This window comes from Mus musculus, chromosome 1, assembly GCF_000001635.26.
Source record: "Mus musculus strain C57BL/6J chromosome 1, GRCm38.p6 C57BL/6J".
Classification (NCBI taxonomy): domain Eukaryota; kingdom Metazoa; phylum Chordata; class Mammalia; order Rodentia; family Muridae; genus Mus; species Mus musculus.
Genome location: NC_000067.6, coordinates 190707720 through 190731127, shown reverse-complemented (window position 1 = coordinate 190731127; position 23408 = coordinate 190707720). Strand labels below are relative to the sequence as shown.

The 23408-nt window shown below is 46.9% G+C and overlaps 1 long non-coding RNA gene across 6 annotated transcripts in view; it reads left to right on the top strand.

The window, feature by feature from the left end:
- Positions 1-576: 576 nt before the first annotated feature.
- The window catches only part of Gm38452, a 30351-nt gene continuing 7519 nt past the window's right edge, over positions 577-23408 (top strand). The window contains exons 1-5 of one of the 6 annotated variants that reach the window (XR_865872.2): positions 577-1540; positions 2034-4174; positions 13816-13996; positions 14222-14305; positions 20604-20788. This is a non-coding gene — a long non-coding RNA (predicted gene, 38452). Of the gene's footprint in view, positions 1672-2033; positions 4175-6434; positions 6741-13815; positions 13997-14221; positions 14306-20603; positions 21540-23408 lie in introns of those variants that run through there. The other 5 variants (XR_865869.2, XR_865871.2, XR_373860.3 and 2 more) reach the window with 5 other exon arrangements.

Sequence of the window (23408 nt, the reverse complement as noted above, 5' to 3'; positions counted from 1 at the left end):
TGTTGTACATTGCGTCTCCGTGTAAGCAGTCTCCTTCCAGGGTGGTAAACTTATTTCAGGAGAACTATAGATGCATTTCAGTCCTCCAGGGGAATTGTCTACATTGGGGCTGGCTCTTGGCGTTGTAAATTCTGTAGGTCTGAGCTAATGGAAGTCATCTCCTGGTACTGCAATATCATATGGAGTATTGTTTTCGCTCTGAGAATTCCCCATGAGGTAGTCAGCTCTATCTGATGACTCTTATACTCCTTCATTTAGTATTTTGGGGCCTTGGGTTTGAGTGGACCTGCCCTGTGATGGAAGAGCCTCAGTCCTGGGGCTCAGGAATTAAGTTCAGTATGGCTGCCTGCCTAGAATGTGTAAAACCTCACATGCAATAATACAATTATAGTGTGTGTGTGTGTGTGTGTGTGTGTGATGGTCTTTTCCTTTGGGAACATGAATATGGTTTGGAAGGAGCTGAAGAACAATCAAATGTGAAAAGTCAAACAGATGAACTGTGCTTAGTGACCACTCTTGGAAGAAGTTTACGTGTCTGTCGTGGATTTTTGCTTGTTAAACAAACCAGAGGATTTCTTCTGGCTTTCACCGTTGTGAAGAATGGATACTAGGAAAACTCTTTCCATCTCTTCGGCCGTCATTTCCTTATGGCTGGGGCATATAAGCATCTAAGCTACAAGGAGGGCAGGACCTTAGAGTGAGGAGAATCCTGGATCTTAGATGTCCAACCTCTGCAAGCATGGGGTAAGACTAGCAGCATCAGTCAGCAAACTAATGACAGCCTAGTGGGGTTAGGCCTGTTGTCTTTGAAGAAGCAGCAGCTTGGTTCAGTCAGCACTTGGTTCTAAGATTAATTTTGAAGGCCCTCTGTGACACCTGGGCTCTTGGTTGCTGTCTTCTCTGTGTCTTCTCCTTCTGACTGCACCTCGTGTTGCTGGGCCAGGGCTGGTGCAAGCACTTCCAGGAGAATTCAGGGAGGAGGGACACCCATGCACACACACACAGAGAATGGACTCACAGCATTCAAGTTCTCTTTGGCTCCAGGTTTAGGGATGCATGACCATGTAGGGTGCTGATTTGGAAGGGAAAGGCTGGGCAGGCCAGGGGCTCTGACAGCACCTGTGTTCTGCACTGGGGCCTCATTATTGCTCTCCAAGGACCTTGAGCTCATCCAGGCCATCTCTGGCCCCCTGCTACCCCCCAGCACCCAGCACACATTGCAGGCCTGTGCTCTCATGAATATGGATCCCACCATCCCTCCCCGCAGGGATAGATGTTGGGGGCAGAGCTGTTGATTACATTTCCAGCCAATCATCGCCCATTAAGAGGAAGAGCGTGGGCATTATGCCTCTTCAGCAAGGAGCCATTTGCATTCTGGTGGGCTGGGCCTGCTTTCTGGGCATGCATGGGCCCTTGGCTCTCAATTACGCTCGCATCCGCTCCTCCTCTGTGGTACTCTTCTCCTCTCTAAGGGTCCTGATTGGATTCACCAATGAGCTTTGTGTTCCTTACAGCTGCGTAGCATGTTCCAGGCTGGAAGGTGGGAGGACATCAGGATCAGGAGTGGCTGGAACAGGAAATAAACACCTTTCTGCTCTCTCCTTCCCTTCCCCCTTCCTTGAGAAGGAAGAATCCTATCTTTTGGAGGGCACAGACCCAGCAGACAGTGGGGTAATGCTTCCCTATGCGTATGCTTTCAGAGTTCTTTGTCTCTACCTCACTCTCTAGAGATGCTGATTTTCTGATCATGTTGCTTAGGGATGTGTGAGGCCCGGTGCTTTCCCTCCTTTATAGAAAGAGGGGCTGAGTAGCTATAAGGCCAGCTCTGGGGGAGACAGACTCCCTGTCTACCTGGATTTCCAGCAGAGACTAGGAGGCCTGGCCCCAGCCACAGGCATGTGGTACCCTAGTTCACAGATACATCCCCCTTCCATAATAAAGTGTGAAGATGAAATAAACCGGGAAGACAGAGAGCCTCCTGTCTTCACAGGACCATGTAATTTTTAACCCTCTTCTTCTGTGTGTGATTCCAGGAAACCCCTTCTCTGGAGTCGTGGGTGTTTGCCTGCTCTTGTTAAGGTTGGACAGCTGGGGAGGCTGGCCTGGGGGAGGCAGTCTCCTCCACACTCCTCCACGAAGTCACCAGGACATTGGCTTCTTTGCTTCTCCATTCTCCCTCCCTCTTCAAGGAAACTAGCACCTCTGAGGTGGAGAAAGGGGGGCTGAGCAGGAGAGGCGATGCGATGCGCACCAGCTGATCGGAGCCTGATAAAGGAAGGTTACCTGTGTGTTTGTCAACAAGAAGAAATAAATAAGAGCAAAAAAAAAAATAGAAAGAAAAAAAAAGACAGCAGGCAGAGGCAATCAAATATGTATTTAATTAAAGCAAACATAGAAATAAAAGTTACATGTTGAATCAATAAACAGCACTTTTTTCTACATGCATTTTGAACAAGACAGATCAGAATCCTCATGATGAAGACATAATGTGTCACAATAATTAGGAACACAGACAAAAGAACAGCTAATCAGCATGCAAATGTATGCAGTGCTGGTGATTCAGATGGGGCAGATTCCTACCCCCTTTTTGCTTGATTCATCTTCATTGCTAATCATCTGAAGGCTGCCAAATGTTCAGTGACACTAATGTATTATAGGTCAAGAGAGGCAGGTCCTCACCTATTGCCCCCCCAAACATCATGCCTCCCTTCCCTGCTTCCTCTTCAGGGTTTTCAGCAATCATGGCCAGATGCAATCAGACTCCTTGAATAGGAACAACTGAGGCTTGTTTGTGGCTCAGCTTCATTAGAATCAGGAGGCTGAAGAAAGGAATAAATTACTTAATTGCACAAAAAACTTGCAGCCAAAGTGATGGTGAGAGAAACTGATTGTGCGGCTCCACATCGGGCCACTCTTGGAATGGGGCGTCTTAGAATAGCTGGTAGCTTGGCCTCACGGATTCAGACAGATTTGGGTGTCCTCCAGAACAGATGGCTGCAATACCATCTATTCTTCTCTTTGTCAGGTTCCTCCGTTTATTTGATCTTGGTCCCTCTCTGATGCCGGTTGTATTGGTTGTAACACAAATATGCATTCAGATCATATCCATTGAGTCTGGCCTCTCCCAACTTTTGTTCTCCCCCCCAGTTCTTTTTTTTCCTCTTTACAAAAAATTCTCTTCTAATTTTTCCTTTTGAGAAGATGATCAAGTTGAATTAAAGCCTTGTTGTCCAACTTTTGAATGTTCGAGCAACATGCAGGAAAAGGAAGACTGCGCTGGCTGGCGGTGGCTCAGATGGAGGAGGAGGAAGGCGTTGCTGACAGGGGAGAGCAAAGAAAGAAAAAAGTCATGCTATGTGCCAACTGCTGGGATATGTTCCTCACCTCTCAGACTCTTAATCTATTAAAAAAAGAAAACCCAGCACATTATGAACCAGTGCTGTTTATATAGAATGGGGGAGGGAAAAATAAAGCAAGACAGAGCTGCCCTAGACACCTCCTCTGTTCTGTGGCTTGGTGGCATGTCCACCCAGCCACTGGGCCTCTGACTCACATTCCACGCAGGGTTTTTGGTCATGTGCCCAGATTACGGGTGGTCCTAAGATCTTGAAGAAAAGACTTCATTTTCTCTGGGAAGCCCCTTTAGCTGTGTGCCTGTGTGTATGCTCTACTGGGAAGCAGAGGAAATAGAGTCAGGGGCTGGAATAAAACAAGAGGCTCAGGCAGGGAAGGAATTATGCTTGCGTTAGATCTGAATGTCTCTCCTCAGATGAGGGGGCTTTGCTGGTGTCCTGGAAAAGGGCTTGGCCGAGCTGACTCATCCAGCCACCCCCCCTGCCCTCCCCACTGCTTCTCTGCTTGTTCTGCTCACCCCACCTGCCAGTCCCCTCCCAAGCCTTGGTGTCCCTCTTCAGGTGGATCTTAGGGACAACCTCAAGCCCTCGAGTGAGGCAGCTCTGCCTGCAAAGACCAGAGAGTGGGCGCACTTGCCTTTCATTGGTCTCTTTACCAAGTCACTATCTCCTTTGCAGCTCCTAACCACTGTGTGAGACTTAAATCTTAAGTATTGTTTGCTTTCACTCAGCAGATCTTGTCTGTCGTCCCTCTCGGCAAGACAGAGGCAATGTCTCTCTCAGCCTCATTTCCCTGAGTCTAGACCCAGACTTGGCCTTCAGTAAGTATGCAATAAATACTTGTTTAAACCAGTGATTGATTGTATTTTTGTAAGATGGGATCTTGCGTAGCCCAGGCGGGCCTATGTGGCTGAAGCTCACCCTGAACTCCTGACCCACTTGCTCCTTCCTCCCAAGTACTGGGGTTGCAGGAACGTGCCTACCTTGATAGGTTTATGCAGTGCTGGCGATTGAACTCAGAATCTCATGCATGGTGGGCAAGTGCTCTACCAACTGAGATACATCCACAATTTTGAAAAAAAAAATCTTTGAAACTTGCATCGTTAGCTGCCAATCACCTTTACCAGAGCTACCAGTAACTGCTGCCCTTTCCTTCTCCTTGAGCTATTCAGTTTTGTTGAATCAACTTACTAAAGAGTATGTGTCTGTCATCCTCATGGTTCCCCTAGTCCTCTGACTAGGTTGACTGGGAACAGCTAGGTGGGCTCTGCTGTGTGTGGAAATGGGGAGGAGTCAGGGAGGAGTCAGGAGAGGAAAGCAGAAGCAAACAGGGGAAAGATATTATAGAAGTAGTGTGAATGCATGTGTGTGCACATGTGTGCATGTATATGTGGATATGCACATGTATGCATATAGGATTATGAGTACGTGTGTGCAGATGTGTGCATGTATATGTGGGTATGTGCATGCATGCATGTATGTATATGAGTGCATGTGTGTGCACATGTGTGTGTTTATGTGGGTATGCACATGCATGCATATATGTGTGTTTGTCTGGGCATATACATGAAGGTGTATACATGTGTACATTTATGTGTACATAAGTATATGTATGCATATACATATGTATGCATGTGTGTGTGTGTGTGTTTTCAATGTTCTTTCTATGTTTCCTTGTACTGTCCTATGCCATCTACTGCCCCACTGCAAATGTTAGAGAGATTGCACATGGATCCCACATGGATTGAGAAAGAAGAAAAATACCAGTTTGGTCTGAGAAAACATGAATCTAGCCTAACTGCTAACTCCAGGAGCAGGGCAAGCCGAGAGAGTCACAGAGAAAAGGGTCCCTTCCTGTTTTGATTTTTCCTTTTCAAATGCCCATTTTATTGCAGAAGCTTTTAGGAGATGAGTGTTTCGTGTCCTAACTCCAGGCCTTTTGTGTGTGTGTGTGTGTGTGTGTGTGTGTGTGTGTGTGTGTGACAGGACCCTTTCTGCCAGGCAGACTGTTACTTGGACCAAACAAAACAAACAACATAGCACAGTTGGGTTCGCCCCCCCCTCGGAATTTATTGTCACTGTGATAAAGTGTGTGTGTGTGTGTGTGTGTGTGTGTGCGCACACACGTGTGCACTCAAACCTAGAGCCATCCATATACTGGGGAAGTGAGCTGCTGCTGTGTTAGCCCAGCCTCTGGGTAGTTTATTGTTCTTTCCTGGTCTTATAGTTGTAATGACTCTCCCCGCCCCCCCCCCCCCAACAAACTCAGTGAGACTTCTTCCAAGAGACTCCATCTTATTCTCAAACTTTGGGGGACCCTTGCACACACAGGCATGATGGGAGTGGAGAGTGGGGTTGGGGGAGCGGTTTCCCAGTGAGCCATTCAGCAATAGGTATTTTGTTCCATGTAGAACTGGCAGGAAGAAGACCAGAGCAGGCCCCAGACCCTCTAATCCCTTACTGCCAGGGTCCATGCCAAGAACTAGACTTTTGGAGAATGGCAGTCTTGGGGGAGGTTCTCATCTCTGTAGGAGGCCAGCAAGAGCATGGGCGGCGCTCGATCGTCTTCTGTAGCCCGTCCAGGGCCATCTGATTATTCACTTGGTGGTTTTGTTTTTTTCTGGTCCAAGTAAGCCTCGGATCTTCCACTAGAACAAAGCGGGGTGCCCCACTGCCCGGCTGGCGGCGTTGGCCGTCTTGGGCTCCTTAGAATGGTCTCCGTGGATACCTTTCTTCCCTTCTCCTTAGATCTTTTTGTTTGTTTGTTTGTTTTCTTTCTCATAAAATAAGAAAGCCGTGCCTCTGTGCCTTGGCAGACAGCTGTCTGAGATCCTTCCTCCATGGGGGTCTCACCGTTGGGCCCCCGCCCCTCCCAGCAGAGCCGGCAACAAAAACTCCTCCTGCTTGGCCTTTGATGAGGAAGGAGCTGCTCCTAAGCCAGCATGTGAAACCCTGGCACCCTCTCAAAGAAACCTGGGAGGGGGCGGGGAGGAGAGTTCAAGAGGGAGGTGGCATCTCGCCGAAAGCTCCTCCAGACCTCCTCCCCAGCCTGGCTGAGGGCCTCCTGGGGGTCCCCGGGAAGTGGAAGCCTCCCACACTGGGCATTGTGTCCACCCTGGCTCCTTAGACCTTACTTCAAACAGCCCGAAGAAAGAGATTCCCATGGGCTATAGCAGAAACCTATCAGGCTCTGCTTTCATCCATCTGAACTTCGAATTAGCTTTGCCTCATCTCGTCCCCAAGTTAGCTGGGGACTCTTCCTGGTGAATGCCTTAGCCAATTGGCTCCTGGGTTCATCTTAGGTTTTTGTGCATCTTTACACAAGCGTGCACTTATGGCTGAGCCCTGGGAAAGTCAGACAATAGAGCCACTGTCCAGTGCGATCTGGTAAGGAGGAAAGATGTGAGCGAGGAACTCAGTGTGTGTGTGAGATGGATGGCTGCAGATCTGTAGCTTCTACGTGACGTTCCAGGGAGAAGATGTCTCTTGGATGGGCCCTTCTCCCAGAGAGCCATGTGCCAAAGGACTGGGAAATGGCCTCACCCATCTTGGGCTCAAACCCAAGCTGTTGGCAAAACCAAGCTGGTGACCACTTGGGCCAGAGAGAGCCTCTCGTATCTCACTTGTGCAGGTTGGTAAACCACACAAGGCATGGCTCCCTGCCAGGCAGGCAGAACTTTCAGAGCTAGAGGGACCCTAGGGGCCCAGGCTTCTCAGACATAAATTCTCCCTGCTTCGTTGCATTCCAAAAGAGAGATGCTTCCTGCCTCTGGGATCTGTAGTACTGACGCCTCAGCAGCCATCATGGGCTCTGGCACCTAGCACTTTACTCAGGAGAGGCCCCTGGGTTCTGCTCCTCTCAGCTGTGGGTACTTACCACCCTGATTTGAGCTGGAAACCTGGGGCAGGAAATGAGTGTTGGGTGGTATGGGCAGAGTTGTTCTATTCTATTCTATTCTATTCTATTCTATTCTATTCTATTCTATTCTATTTTGTGTGTGTGTGTATGTGTGTGTGTGTGTGTGTGTGTGTGTGTGTGTGTGTGTATACACACCACTGTGTACATATGGAGGTCAGAGGACAACATACAGGGGTCAGCTTTCTACTATCATCTGGGTCCAAGGGCTGAACTCAGATTGTCAGGTTTGGTGGTAAGTGACCTTATGTACAGAACCGTCCAGTCAGCCCATTTTAGTCCAGATTGGTTATTTGCTAGTTACATCCCACTAACTGAGCAAAATGGTATTGGCTTAGCTGTGCCTTAGAATAAGGAGATGGTAGAGATGGAGAGGCCTCTGGAGGCCTCTGGGACCAGGCTGGGTGCAGGTGGCCATGCAGGGCTGACTGTCACTCCCTGCCAATGCTGCTGTTACCTGGCTTGGAGGGAGGCTGTGGCTGTGTGCGTGAGGCAGTTGTGAACACGCTGTGGTGTGGGTTGCTTTGTGCAGTCACGGGACGATGTCATTGGTGATTCTCTGTTGACTCTGAGAACTTGGGGTGGATGAGCTCATGACCCCTTCCTCTGACCTCCTCTCTGGCGGCAGGGCCAGGCCTCCTTGTTTTTTTTTTTTTTTGTTTTGTTTTTTTTTTATATTCTCTTCTCTGTGTTTCCTGTTTTCATGGCTCTTCCCTCCCGCTGTACCTTTCCTGTGTCTGTTTGGGTTTCCAGATGTTGCGGCTATTGGTTATTTTGGTAACTATCTGGGTCTCACAAGATCTGGGAAGGTGGAGTTGGGGTGGGTGGGTGGAAGACAATGGAAAAATCCTATATTGGGGGAAGGAAAATTCCATATATGTTTTCCAGGCTGGATAATGGGCCAGAGATGTGGATTGAACATTGTCGCAAACTGACTGGGACAGCCAAGTGAGACACAGTAACTTCAATGGAAATGTTCCCAACGTGGGCTGGGGAGATGGCTCGGTCAGGAAAGTGTTTACTGTGAAGCAGGAAGACCTGACTTGGTTCCCAGAACCCACATTAAAAACACCATCCCAGCACCCCAGGATATCAGGGGTGTCCAGCCAGCCATCCCCCATAGGCAAGTTCCAGGTCGGAGTGAGGAGCCCCCTGTCTTGAAACTCAGTGTGAACAGTTTCCCGAGAAATGACATCCAGGGCTGATATCTGCCCTCCTTATACATGTGCACACACATAACGTTCATTTGAACACATGTGCACACGCTTGCCACCAGACAAAAATCTCCATACAAGAAAATAGCCACAATCCCTACCAAATGCTCTTTCTCCAGAGCACAGGCTCTTAAAGGGTTCCACTCTGGGCCCTCCCTGTGGGTGATCCTTAGATGTGGGCGTTCGCAGTTCTTATCGATACCTTTTCTCTGCTGTGTGTCTGGGTTTTAAAGTGCCTCACCAGTACAGTGATCCAGCCGTGGCACTAGAGACCATATTCCTCTGTACATAGGAATAAAAGATGCCATGGAAGACATATGCTGCTCCGAAGGGACTCTAATAGATCCCTGGCAGAGGCGGTGATGCCCAGGAATTGGGTCTGAGCGATGCCTATAGCAAGAGCCTCGTTAGTCAATGCTGTGTGGGCCAGCTCCTGCAGATAAATAAACTGCTCCCTCTGACACCATTTAGTCAGCTGCTCCGTGGGTGCCTGTGGTGATGGCAGAGCTGGGCCATGGGAGTCCCTTCTCTGCGGATAGTGTCTTCTCTCTGTTGGACTGTGGGCCACACTGTTATCTGAAGTCTGGCTTCAGACGGCATTGGCAGGCAGGGCTGGGGCCTGACTAGGTATGTAAGAACCTACAGAGAAGAGGCAAGCTCCTCGATCTTCCCTCTGTGGCTGAGGCAGAGGACAGGGGGCAGAGTTAGAGAGAAACTGAAGCCGGAGGAGGTGAGCTTTGACACAGAGCAGGAACAGTGGGCTGGGAATCAGGGTGTGTGCATCCGACCCAGACTCCTCCCCCTCCATGGAGAGCCTCCCTAATCTTCCTCCCAGCTGCCTCTCAGATCCCCTTCTTTCTGCTCCACCACAACTTGCAAACTGATAATAACACATTTAGATAAACAGCTTATCAATTCTTTTAGAGGCAGGGTCATAGGCCCCTAAATTTTGAATTCCTGCCTCAACCTCCCAAATGCTGAGGCTACAAGACATGTGCTACCACGCTCCACTGAGGAATGACTGTCCTGGGTTTTAGTGATTATTTAAGTTAGTTTTTATTTTTGTGTTGAGAGAGGGTCTTATGTAGCCCAGGCTGGCCTAAACTCACTTATGTAGTTGAAGATCAGCCTCTCATCCCCCCGAGTGCTAGGAGTACAGGCTACCACTACACCTGGTTTTTGCCATGCTGGGGACAGAAAACAGGACCTTGTATATGTGCCTCACACACACTCTACCAACAGAAACACACGGCCAGCCTGAGATGAACTGTGTTTAAATACTCTGAATGGATTATGTTAGAAGTGCTTTGGTTAGTCATTCCTTCTCAGAGTCCACTTGACATCAGGGCTGGGATTGTGAACTACATGTATACAGCCCCCCCCCAAACAAGACTAAATGTATAGGTGACTCAGATTTCCCCAAGAAGGATTCCGTGAGGTCCACAGCAAGTTATTCCTGTCCCATATTCAGGGTGAAAGATCAGAGGCTCTAACCACTTAGGACTTAGGACAAAGGGAGCTGGCTTCTGTAATTTATAAACACACACATGAAAACTGCAAGAGTCTCCAAGGACCTTGGGAAAGATTATTCGTAAGCTGTTGTTTGTGCCCATTAATTTATGACAAGTTTATTCCTGGCCATAAAACACACACATACATTCACACACTCATTTCACACACACACACACACACACACACACACACACACACACACACACTCTCATTACACACATATGAAATGTATACGTAGCATGTGAGAACAGTCTAGAAACCTAAAGGTGTGATGACAACTTTTAATGCTAACTTGCCATAACCTAGAATTACTTAAGATGTGAGTCTTAATGAGGAATTATGTAGGCCATGTTGGCTTATGGACACATCTATGGGGATTTGTCTTGATTGTAGTTGAGATAAAAAGACCCAGCCCATTGTGGGTGATACCATTCCCTAGGCAGAGCATCCTGAAGTATATAAGAGGACAGAAAGTTAGCAGCCAGCAGCCACCACGAGCGCATCTGTTTCTCTCTGCTCTTGATTATGGATGTTTGAGTTCTTGCCTTGACTTTACTTCAAGCAAGACCTAGAATTGTCAGCTGAGATGAAATCTCTTTCTTCCCTCAAGTTGCTTTTTGGTCAGTGTGATGGTTTGTATACGCTCAGCCCAGGGAGTGACACTATTAGTAGGTGTGGCCTTGTTGGAGCAGGTGTGTTACTGTGAGCGTGGGCTTTGAGACCCTCATCCTAGCTGCCTGGAAGTCAGTATTCTGCTAGCAGCCTTCAGATGAAGATGTAGAACTCTCAGCTCCGCCAGCACCATGCCTATCTGGATGCTGTCCATGTTCCCACCTTGATAATAATGGACTGAACCTCTCAACCTGTAAGCCAGCCCCAATTTAATGTTGTCCTTATAAGGGTTGCCTTGGTCATGGTGTCTGTTCATAGCAGTAAAACCCTAACTAAGAAAGTCAGGGTGTTTTATCACAGCAACAGAAATAAACCAGAAGGGAAGGAATTGTGTATATGTGTGCTGGCCCTCTTGGTTATTGGTGTGACAATTCCTTAGGAGATAATGGGAAAACTTCTGTGACCTTGACCTTTGACAGTCATGACTTCCTGTGACACAGCTCCTTGCAAGGGTCCAGTCATATGAGAGTTAAATTTTTTTTAGTTGCTCTTTTGTGACTGAGTCCCAGAGAAATGCCCAGAGGAAGAACCAGCCATGATAGCCATTTTGCACGTGTGAACTACTGATGGCCTTGATAACATGTAGCTGAAGGTCTTGCTGTGATCTCAAGAGGAGAGGTGCTGAATGCTTACAGCTCCATGGGGAATGTGAGAACATGATGAAGGCTTGTTGTTTTAGGATGAGCTTTGACTGTGAGCTGGAAAAATCCCTAAGTAGCAGCGGTTTAAGTCAGAAGAGAATTTGCCCATCTCAGGCCAAGGTCCTCTGCCATCCTGTAACTTCTACTTTGCAGCTCAAGTGGCTGCTTGTATTCCAGCCAGCAAGTGGGTGAGGACGGAAGGAAACCAGGCTTTTTTTTAAAAAAGTGTACTCTTCAAAGCTCTCTCTCTCTCTCCCTCTCTTTCTTTCTGTCTCTGTCTCTGTCTCTGTCTCTGTCTCTCTGTCTCTCTGTCTCTCTGTCTCTCTGTCTCTCTCTCTCTCTCTCTCTCTCACACACACACACACACACACACACACACAATTTCTACCTCTATATTTAATCTGTGGGTCACAATCTGTGGTCATGTGGTCACAAGCTGCAATGGAGGCTGGGAAATGAAGTTTTAATTCTGGGTAACCGTGTGCGCAGAGAACACTGAGAAAATAGAAGAGCTAATTAAAAGGGTAGCTAGAATAACTGGGTAGATTGCATCATGATGCTTTTTTGTGTCAAGTTGAGGGCGGGCCTTACATTCTCTGTCCCCACAGAATGGAAGGCATGTGCCATGTGGGATGACTCTAGAGATTATTCAGGTAAATGATTTACACACTTCATTTTAAAAATATGCACTTAAAAATTTAAAATTGTATGTGTATGAGGGTTTTGCCTTAGAGTAGGTATGTGGTATGTGTACCCTGTGCATGCCTGGTGCCCTCTGAGGTCAGAGGCAGCCATCTGATCCCCTGGACCTAAAGTTGGTGATGGTTGTGGGTCACCATGTGGTTGCTGGGAGTCTAAACCTCGTGTTCTGCAAGAGCAATGATCACTCTTAGCTTATAAGGCATGGTTCCAGCTCTAGTTCATTTTATCAATATAGCTCACTGATGAGACCTCAATATGTAAGATATGACAATGTATAATTAAAATCAACTTCCTAAGTTGAAGGTACATTTTTCTAATTAAAAAAATTATTCATTTTTATTTGTACTTTATTTATTTATTTATTTATTTATTTATTTATTTATTTATTGTGTGTGTGTGTGTGTGTGTGTGTGTGTGTGTGTAGGCATACATGTGTCACAGTGCCTTTGTGGATGTCAGAGAACAACTTGAAGGACTTAGCTCTTTCCTTCTACCATATGAGTTCCAAGGACTGAGTTCAGATTGACAGACTTAGCAGCAGGCGCCTCCACCCTCTGATCCATCTTGCCTGCCCAGGAATTTTCTAACTTTAATAAGAACTAGAGTTAAGCATCAAAGCTATCTCATATGCTAACACTTGGCATATGGTATATTTAAGGGTGTGTTTTTTTACTGGTTGACAAACAGCTTGAAGTTCACATTCAATAAAGAAGTTCAGTGTTTTCAGAACCTCTTCAAACCAAGATCCTTGCTGCCTAAAATGGTACGTTGATTTGGTCAGCACCTCAAGATAGATTGTGGCAGAATGAGACTGCAATCATGGTTGGGAATTAATATATATGGGCTGTTTGCACTATTGTGGCAGGTACCAAGTGATTATTGTATCTGTTGCCAAGGAGACAATTGGGCACAGAGATGCTACTCAAAAAAAATTATTGTTGATGAGAAAGACCTTAGATTAGTGATGGGTGAGTTAAATTCAGGAGGCCATGAGGCTGGAAGGACGGCGCAGTGGTTATGCTTCCTGCCCTGGCAGAGGGCCTGAGCTCAGTTTCCAGCAGCCACCTGATGGCTCACAACCTCCTGCAACTTCAGTTCCAGGAGATCTGACATCTCCTAACTTCTGAAGACCCTAGGCACATACATACATACATACATACATACATACATACATAATACATACACACTTACATACATGGGAACTCATGCACATGAAGAATAGACACCCTGATGACCACAGAGTCCACACATGGTGTGAGGAGTAACACTGACCACCATTTGATTCTCTCTCTCCATGTTTACAAAGTGTAAATAAGCGCTCAGCACTTTCGATAATTAGAGCAGAGATCACTCTTACCCCTATGTTACCGATGAGCAACCTGAGTTTCAGGGACTTGGTGAGTTATTGAAAACTCGGGACAACTGAGGTAAGGATTCAGAAACGAGTTCATGATTTCTGGATCCAAATCCAGACATTTTGTCCTTGGTCATCATATGGCTTTCAGAGTTCTTCCTACAGCTCCTCAGTCTTAGCCTGGGTTGCATGACCCTAGGGGCCCATCCCATTGTAGCCTGTGGAGTCCTGTTCTGCTCGTTATGTGTAACACAGCATGTGTATAACTTTTTGGTATGCTACAGTGGGTAATGGTGCCCCTTTACTGGGAGTCCTGGAGGAAAAGTGTTTTTCTCTGTATCACAGGCCCGCAGACAGGGTCACAAGTGCTGCTGTTCCACGAGCTGCATTGCGTGACTACAGAATTTCAGGTCTTCTGACAACTTTATCTGTATTCCTTTTGTCTCTCCAGCCACCTCAGAGCTTGGAAAGAAACAGGAGATAAATCTTAATTCACAGAGGGACTCTAGAGTTCTCGATCAATAAGGCTGTGTATCATAGCAGTGAGTGTGCTGGGAGCTGAGAGTGGATCCGAGGCTGGGAGGCATAGGTTTGAGCCTCATGTTTACCATCAGCAAGCTTTTGGGTCTTGGGTAAGTCCTCTTTCTCTTCTGGTCATAAGAAACAGAACACTCTTCTAAGAGCACATTGGACAGCCATGGGTACCTGCCCATCAGCTTCTGGGTGGCTGGGAGGTGGGAGGGGCCAGGCTCTCACACGAGCTGATTTGGCCTCCACGGCAGTGGTCTTGCTAAATTATCATTAACCACAGCACCACTTCTCCCGGCTTTCATGATTATTCTGGCTTTCGAGTTTAGTGCTGTTCTGGTGTTGACCGGATCCCAGCGATTGGTTCCTGGCATGAGATGTGTATCCAGTGCCCCAGCCACCCAATCCAACAGGTACTTACTGCGGGGCTGCTATGTGTCAGGCATTGTCAAGCAACTGGGGATGGCACATGGCCATACAAATGGATCCAGCCCTTCCTTAAGCAGCTCGCAGTCCTCTGTGGGGGAAATGCAGACCGAAGCACATGACGCTGCACAAGGCAGTGGGCACGTATGTCTCTGAGACCCATGAGGTGCAGTAAGGGGTTAATGAGGATGGAGGTGCATGTGTGCACATCTGAGTGTGTGACACGTGTGTGTTAGCACATACAGAGCTGCTGGGAAAGCCTTTGAGAAGCAGGTATGAATTTACAAGGCTGAACTTGTCCAGGGAAGGGCTGGGTTCATAGACTCTTGGAAAAGGAACTGTATACTCAATAGTAGGAAAGTAATTATGAATGGGTCTTGGCTATGGGTTCTTCTGGTTCCTTTGCCTTTCTGCTGTCTCCTGCATCAAGTGAGCCCAGAGGCTTCACTGGGCCTTCCAGCATAACCCATGTGATCATCCCATGTGTGCTTGCTGCTTCCTGCATATGGTATTAGTCTGGCCTTGCTGGTTCCTCCACTCCTGCCTACTTCTTTAGCTTTCTTTCCCACCTCACTGACCTCTTGCTTCTGGATATTAGCATTATGCTTATAGCATGGAATCAGAGTTTCCACTGGCCTTGTTTTTCATCCATCAGCATTGGCTTTGCTTCCTCCACCAAGACTGGCAGTGCCGAAACACTGTGTCTTCAGCATCTGGATTCCCTGTGGGACTCTTCCACAGTACCAAGTCCATAGCAGATAGATGCCCAATGAGCTCTTAGTCATTGACTAGTCGAAGAGTTATTTTCATCTCCACAAGAATAGATTGGAGTGTCTGAGGCGATGGCTCAGTTGGAAAAGTCCTCCATTTTCAAATACAAGGACCTAAATTCAATCTTTGGACCCTCAATTAAAAGTCAATGAGACACATATGCAATCAGCACTGGGTGGGTGGAGGCAGGAGGTGGGGATCCCTGGCCAGCCAGGCCAGCCTAAATTGCTGAAACGTAGGTTAATGAGAGACCTTGTCTCAAAACATAAGAGTGATTTGTGCTTGGGGAATGACACCTGAGTGCTCTCTCTCTCTCTCTCTCTCTCTCTCTCTCTCTCTCTCTCACACACACACACATACCTCTCTCTCTCTCACATACACACACATGCTACCACATATACTTGTATTCATATTCATGTATATAAATGCCATGCATGTTCATACTTGTATACCCATTGGCACACATGCATAAGACATACTGCTAACAAGTGAACAGATTGGACATAGGCCTCAAGGTGAATTATTAACAACAGTACAGATTCCTCCTATGAAGACAGTGTCTGTTACCTAGACCTTGCATCTGGGTTGCCACATGAGGCATTCTGAAAGTAACATTGTACAGTTTTTGGTCCAGGGGACTAGTAGCTGTTGACCTTAGGTTGGAAATGCTGCCAACCAACGAGCCCTACAAGGCTAGCCTGGTACGAAATTCTGAGGAGCTTTATGAAAAAAAAAAAAAAAACAAATCTTGGCCGTTCCTCTTGTGATTCCAGACATGGGAGGAGACTAGTTGTGTGTACGCCAGCCAGAAAGTTTGCTCAGCAGAGCCTGGCCCAGTTACCCATCCATACAGCTAGAAGCTGAACACGATGTGGATAGTTTCCCATGGGTACAGTAGCTGGGTCCTCCTGCACTTAGCTTTTTGAGTATTCAGAATGGTATAACCATAGACACGAGGCTTGTTCTAAGCCTCTGATACTGGGTGATGAGCTTGGCAGCGTGTGGCATGAGACTGCTGTGGTGCAGAGGCAGAGTAAAGTTCTAGAAACAACTCTCACTTCTGTGCAACATCCATGGTGTGCTTCAGGGTTCTTCATGCTCACTGGCTCTTCAAGTCTTATTTTAAATGGATGTGAGTCTGTGCCCACGTGTGCCAGTGAGTGTGAGTCTGTGCCCATGTGTGCCAGTGAGTGTGAGTCTGTGCCTATGTGGGCCAGTGAGTGTGAGTCTGTGCCCATGTGTGCCAGTGAGTGTGAGTCTGTGCCCATGTGTGCCAGTGAGTGTGAGTCTGTGCCCATGTGTGCCAGAGAGTATGAGTCTGTGCCCATGTGTGCAAGTTGAATGTCAACGTCAGCTCCTGAGGACCACACCTTGCTTTTAGGGTCTGGGTCTCTCCCTGCCTGGAGTTTATTGTGAAGGCTTGGCTGGGTAGCCAGTGAGCTCCATGGAAGCATATCCATCTCCCCAGAGCTGGGATTACAAGTGTGATGTCATCCCCACCTTTTTAAATGTAGATTTTTTGGGGGTTCAAACTCAGGTCCTTGTACTTACAAGGTAAGCACTTTACCAGCAAGCCATTTTCTGCTTTGCTTAACTTCAATCCTGGAAGAATTTTCTGAGGAGTTAATTTTCTTAGAGAGCTTTTCTGAGGAGCTATGCTCTATTTTTGTATTAGAAAGCTAAGGCTTCAGAGGTCCCTAGTAGAAGTAGATACAGAATTGAGCCCACCATCACACAGGGACCCTGGGACACAGGGTGGTCTTCCCTGGGGAGGAGAATGGCCAGAGGTAGGGAAGAGCTGAGCCTGAGGCCCTGACTCCAGCTGCCTGCTCTAATGAGCCTGTGACCCAGCCCAGCTTCTCTTACCTCCAGGTAGGCTGGCTGTGAAGGAGAGTCCTAATGAGGACTCTGCAAAGCAGCAATCCGAGCCTCCACTCTGCTGCAGGACCGAGCTGCTTCTGAAGGCTTCTAATTCGAGGTCTTAATTTTTGTAAAGCGTGAATTACAAGAAGTCAGAAGAAGGATGCAGAGAGCATTTGATAATGCGCATCACAAAAGAAGTGGTGTAACTACATTAATTAGGCAAGTCTTGCGTAAAGATGCAATGTAATTATATATTTGAGACAGTTAATTAGGGAGCTACTTGGAAATTTCAGTGAATATTAAGGTAATTATACATAAATACTATAACCATTAAGACTGCACCCATAATGAAAGCAATAACTAATTACATAAATAACAGCATACTTGCGTTTTTTACATTACCAACACCTAACAATGCTCCCTCCCCCCACCCCCCTTCACTGTGCAAATGACAAATCTTCCATTTTTAACTCAGATATTCTTGCAAATGGTTGGGAACAATGACCTTTCTTCCTTTCCCTCTCTATTTTGACACATCTGGGCCTGCTGTGGGTGCTTCGGTGAATAGACTCAGACAGGGAAGCAGAGTGTGAGGGAGGCCTGCCTGCCTCCACCTGTGTGCTTGTGGATGGGAGGGAATGGGGGACACACAGTGCCCTGGCGGGCGAGAGGCAGGACTGAGGCATGGGTAGGATGAGGGGAGGGGCCTGGAAGAGCTGGACTGAGCATCTTCAGCATCTGGTCCACCTTAGAGGAGTCACGTGGCATCTCTACACCTCTGTAAATAGAGGTCACAGCGATGCCGTCTTCCCTTGGGCCAGAAGGGAGTGTCCCTGTGCTGATGTCAAATGCCACCCAGTGGAATTGGTAGAGGGTCACACGTGACATTCACAACCACACACCCAATGTCGTTGCTCCCTTCTGCTTCTCTTCATCTTCCTTTGAGATACTCAACAAGCTCCCTTTGACACCTTCCCAGTGAAGAATGGCTTTTACAGAAGGATACAGAGCTTGTGCATACTCAAGTGACTGACAGATGACTTCAGTAACTGGGAGCATAGATGAACATATGTTTGTGTTTTAACAGAAAACATAAACCCACTACCCCACTTACAGGCTGCCCAGTGAACAAGCAGTTGAGGTGGCTGGGCCTCCGAGAGTGTCCTGGGCTCTGTTGGTGTCTCACTATGGAGACATTTGCTGTTCTGTAGAAGAAGGGCAAAGAAGGGTAGGCAGGAGTGTGGACCAGGAGTCTGAGAGGAATGAGTTAACCACAGCCAGCCACTCTAACAACGATACGATGTTAGCGTTTATTGAGCAGTTACTAAATGGCAGGTATTGTTTTAAGAACCTAGATTAATTTTTAGAGGGTTTAAAAGGTTAGTTCCTCGAGAGTCTCATACAATGTATTTTGAACATATTCACCTCCCCACTCCCAGCTCCTCTCGTAATCTTCCTTTCATCTTTCCCCTACGTTGACTCTAGTTTGTATTGCCCAATGAGTCTTGGGAGTGGAGCCTGTCCTGGAGTGTGGTGGACCTACTAGGTGTCAGATCATTAGTTTTATTTAGTATTTTAAGTTTTCTTTAGATCCTCCCTCTCCTAGTACCTACCAGCTGGTCCCAGCTCCTTGGCTAGGGATGGGATTTCATGCCTACCTTGTCCTCTCTGCTGGGACCTTGCCTAGCCAGAGCTTGTGTGGGTCTTCTGCATGATGTCACAATCTCTATAAGTTTGTGTGTTCATCTGCCCTGTTGTGTCTAGAAGACATTACTTCCTTGATGTTGTCCGACATCTTTGGCTCTCATGATCTTTCTGCCTTCTCTTCCTTGAAGATCCTGAGACCTGGGGGTGGGGGGATGTGATGAGTATGTCTCATTTAGGGCTGAGGGCTCCACAGTCTTTTCTTCTCTGTGCATCGACTGGTTGAGAGTCTCAGTGTTAATTGACACTTATTGAAATTAGAAGCTTTTCTGATGAGGGTTGAGAGAGGCTGTGATCTGTGGGTATAGCAGTAAGTCATTAGGAGTCATTTTAATACTGTGTCCACTTAGCAATTAATACCATTGTATTCTCCTCTAGTGCCTACGGCCCATCAATCCACAGGTTCCCGGCCCCTCTAACAATGTCAGGTGTGGGTTCCATCTCACAGAGTGGGCCTTAGATCCAATCGGAAAGTGGTTGACCACTCCTATTACGTTTGTACCACTATTGTACCGGTGGACATGAAAAAGGATGGGCGAGCGTTTCTGTGCGTCTCCATAGCTGGATGTAGAGGTTTGGTTATATGTCCCAGGGGGATAGCTGGATCTTATGGTTGATCCTTATGCAGGCTGAGTTCCACAGCGGTTGCTCCAGTTTGCATTCTCACCGACATGAGAGACGTCCTCCCCTTCCCCACATCCACGCAGCATCTCTTGACATTTGTTTCTTTGGGTTTGACTGTTATGACTCCGGTGGGACCTCAAAATAGTTTAAATGTTAATTTCTTCGATGGGCAAAGATGTTGAGGTTCTTAATTTTTAATTTTATTTGATGTGTCTGGGTGTCTGGAATGCAAAAATGTCACTCAGTCATTGGACTTCACCGCTTGAGAAGGCTTTAGATCTGTGCTCCGTTTTAAAACTGGTTTGTTTTCTTGATGTTTAATTTTTTGAGTTCTTTGTATATTCTAGATACCAACCTTCCCTCAGATGGATACCTGGTAAAGACTTTTTCCACTCTGCAGACCATCTCTTTATTTAAATAATGGTGCCTTTTTCTGTATAGAAGCATTTTGGTTTTGTGAGAACCCACTTAGTAGTTATTGATCTCAATGCCCGTGTTATTAGTGTTCTGTTCAGAAAGCGCTTTCCTGTGCCAGCGAGCTCAAGACTTACCCACAGTTTTTCTCCATAAGAGTCAAGGTGTCTGACTTTATGGCAAGGTCCCTGAGCTAGTTTAATTGTCAGAATAGCCTCACAATTAAATTCCTGTGGAGGGGACATTGTCATCTGGTAAGAAAAATGGGCCTCAGAACTATTAAGGGAGTCATCCCAGGTCACCGGAAGGGATACAGCTCAGGTCTGAATATCAATACTTATCTCTACTACTTGAAGTCTGATCTTCTAAAAAATAGTCTTACTCTATAGCCTAGGCTGACCTTGAACTTAGCGTTTAGAGGGCAGTGATTACAAGTGCGTGTCTCCATACTTGGCCTGTGATTGGACTTCTTTCTCACCGTGGGAAACTGTTTTCTCCTCAAATGCCAGGTGGTAGCCACATCAGACCTACTGCCTGGGGCTGGGCTGTGCAGAGAGTTTGGGCTCAGCTCAGAGACGCACAGAGAAGTCCCTTGTTGTTCATATTTACCTCACAGCTGGTGTATGGGCACACACCTGCAGTCCTGGAGCTTGGGGTATAGAGGCAGATGGATCAGGGGTTCAAGGACATCTTTAACTATGTAAAGGGTTTGAGGCCAGCCTGGGCAACATGAGAACCATCAAGCAAAAACAAAAACAAAACAAAAACAAAAACAAAAAGAGAGAGAGAGAGAGCGCGAGCCAACAAAAGAGCTATCCTGTTCACAGGAACATGCTTACATCAAGTCTTCTCTACCAGGCTGAGTCACTTTCATGATCTCTGTTTCCTGACACCTTTCCTTATTTACAGCATTGCTCACTACCTGGCCTTCCCACTTGGTTGGAGGGTGAATAGGGATGACCAGTCTGATCCACCAAGCAAACAACGGCCCGTACTCCTGTACACACGCTGCTGTGGACGGAGCCGGTACTGCATGGAATGTGCCCTGGCCATCACCTCCCACCATGTTTGAACATCAAGACCCATGGTGCAGGGTGAGAGACGACGATGTCTGCAGCTTGCCTTTTGACCTCCACATGTGCACCACAGCACCCCCTTATGTAAATAGATGAACAGTGTGCCCAGGGTGGGAGGCACATCCCACAGTGGTTCCTGGGCCAAACTAAATTAAGAAGACACAGCCTGTACTGGCTGGTTTTGTGTGTCAACGTGACACAGGCTGGAGTTATCAGAGAAAGGCACTTCAGTTGGGGAAATACCTCCATGAGATCCAGCTGTGGGGCATTTCATCAGTTGGTGATCAAGCCCCTTGTGGGTGGTACCATTCCTGGGCTAGTAGTCCTGGGTTCTATAAGAAAGCAAACTGAGCAAGGCAGGGGAAGCAAGCCAGTAAGTAACATCCCTCCATGGCCTCTGCATCAGCTCCTGCTTCCTGACCTGCTTGAGTTCCAGTCCTGACTTCCTTTGGTAAAGAACAGCAATGTGGAAGTGTAAGCTGAATAAACCCTTTCCTCAACAACTTGATTCTTGGTCATGATGTTTGTGCAGCAATAGAAACCCTGACTAAGACACAGCCTTTCTTAGTTTGGCCTGAATCAGAGACCAGCCTCTAATATGCCCCAGAGTGAATGCCCTGGATGGCCGTTCTACACACAGTCAGCGTTTCCTCTCAGGGGAACAAATCTAGAAAAAGACTTACACAGTGTCAGAATGAAGGTATACTGTTCACCTGTGTTAGTCAAACTTCACTCAGAAGTAATAAATCCTTCACTCTTATGTCTAATAGATACTGTTAGTCAGTTTTCCATACTGTAACAAAATACTCAAGATGATCAACTTAAAAAAGAGGAAAGCCTTATTTGGCTCATAGTTTTGAAGGTTGCAGTCCATGGTTGGTTGGGCCCATGTCGGCAGTGTGTCATGGTGGTGAGCGCAGCTGAGGGAGCTATTCACTTCACAATCGAGACACCTAAGGTAAAGATATGAGGGTCCCATGATCCCCTTGGATGGCGCACTTTGATGACATAAAATCTCCCACTGGATCCCACCTGCTAAAAGATCGTAGCAGTGCAAAGGGAAACTAGGTGATAACATGGGCCTTTGGAGTAAATTCCAGATCTCAGCTGCAGCAGACCTGGGGAAGGAAGCCTACATGGAGCTGACAACGACACAGACTACAGACATGAAGTGAGTGAGGTTCCAAGAACAGGTGCCATGGGGAACTGTCCTCTTTCACTCATCGAAATAAGGAAAATTGGGCATTAGTAACGACCAGTAGTGAGCTACATTACTGTAAAAACTTTATTTATTTATTGTGTCTTCTATAGGATAGGGAGGCCTGAGCGCCACGGCACATTTGTTGATGGCTGAGGACAATTTGCAGGCTGGCTTACTTTGTCCACAGTGTGGATCCTGGGGGCAGAGCTCAGGTTATCAAGAGTGGCTGCAACTGTCTCCACACCGAGCTTTCTTTCTGACCTGAACCTTTCCCCCTTCATTTCACAGAGGATACAAGAAAAATTGTTGTTGGTTTTCAAGAGGAAAACAGCTCATGCTTCGTTGTGGAGATTAGCTGCATTAAGCATCTTCATAATTAGGAAACTATGTAGTTATTTATGTAAAACGTCTGGGTAATTAGCATAATAATATAAATAAAATACCAGCTCTCCAAACAATAGAGAAATGAAGATACAAAGAGAACTTTACTAGTCTCATAGGAAAGAACACAAAAGTGGCTTAGTTCTCACGAGGGAGGAAAAGACGAGTGGGGTGGGGCTCCCTCGAGGCAAGGCAGGGCAGGGTGAGACAGAGTTATCTCAGCTCCAGGCTGCCTGGTATGCTGCAGGGATGAAGAGAAAGGCTCTTGCCCAGGACAGAAGTTATCTCTGCTCCTGCTTAAGGTAACTAGGCTCTGAAAACCTGTAGCATGTAGAATATTCCCAACTGATGGCAAAAGCCATCTTTAGTTTTTCCAAGGTGAATCTGTTTTTGTGGATGAGATGGGAAAGCTACATAGTGACCCTAGCTCTCTCCCTTGTCTGCAGATAACAAACCATATGCAGCACACTTACAGAAGGATTAAATGAGACAGTATCTTCTAAGTGCTTGGCACAGTCTCTGGGCAGAGAGAGTGCTTACTAAGTATTCCCTGAGTGATTTCGATTGGATTTGTTGAAGGGCTATGAGAAAACCCAGCCGACAACACATTGGTCTTTATCTCAAGGCTGCTCTTTTCAGACTAGGACTGAAAACACTCTGGCTTTCTTGGGCAACTGTTCTTTTGTTGTGCTGGTTGGCTTTGTCAACTTGATACAACATGAATCACCATAGGTGGTTGTCTAGAGCAGGCTGGAACTCATCAGCAGGGGATTGTCTTTATTCTGTTATTTGATGTAGGAGAGCTCCGCCCACTGTGGGCGGTGCCATTCCCTGAATAGAGGACTATAAATGTAGAGAGCCCCCGAATGTGAACAAGCATCTACACACACATTCATTTCTCTCCTCTCTTGCTGGGTGTGCTAGATTAGCAGCTAGGTCTCCTGCCTCAAGTTCCCTCAGTGATGCCCTGTAACCTGAGATACATTATTATAGACTGAATAACCCTTTTCCTCTCTTAAAGATGCTCATGTCGGACATTTTATCCCAACAGCAGAC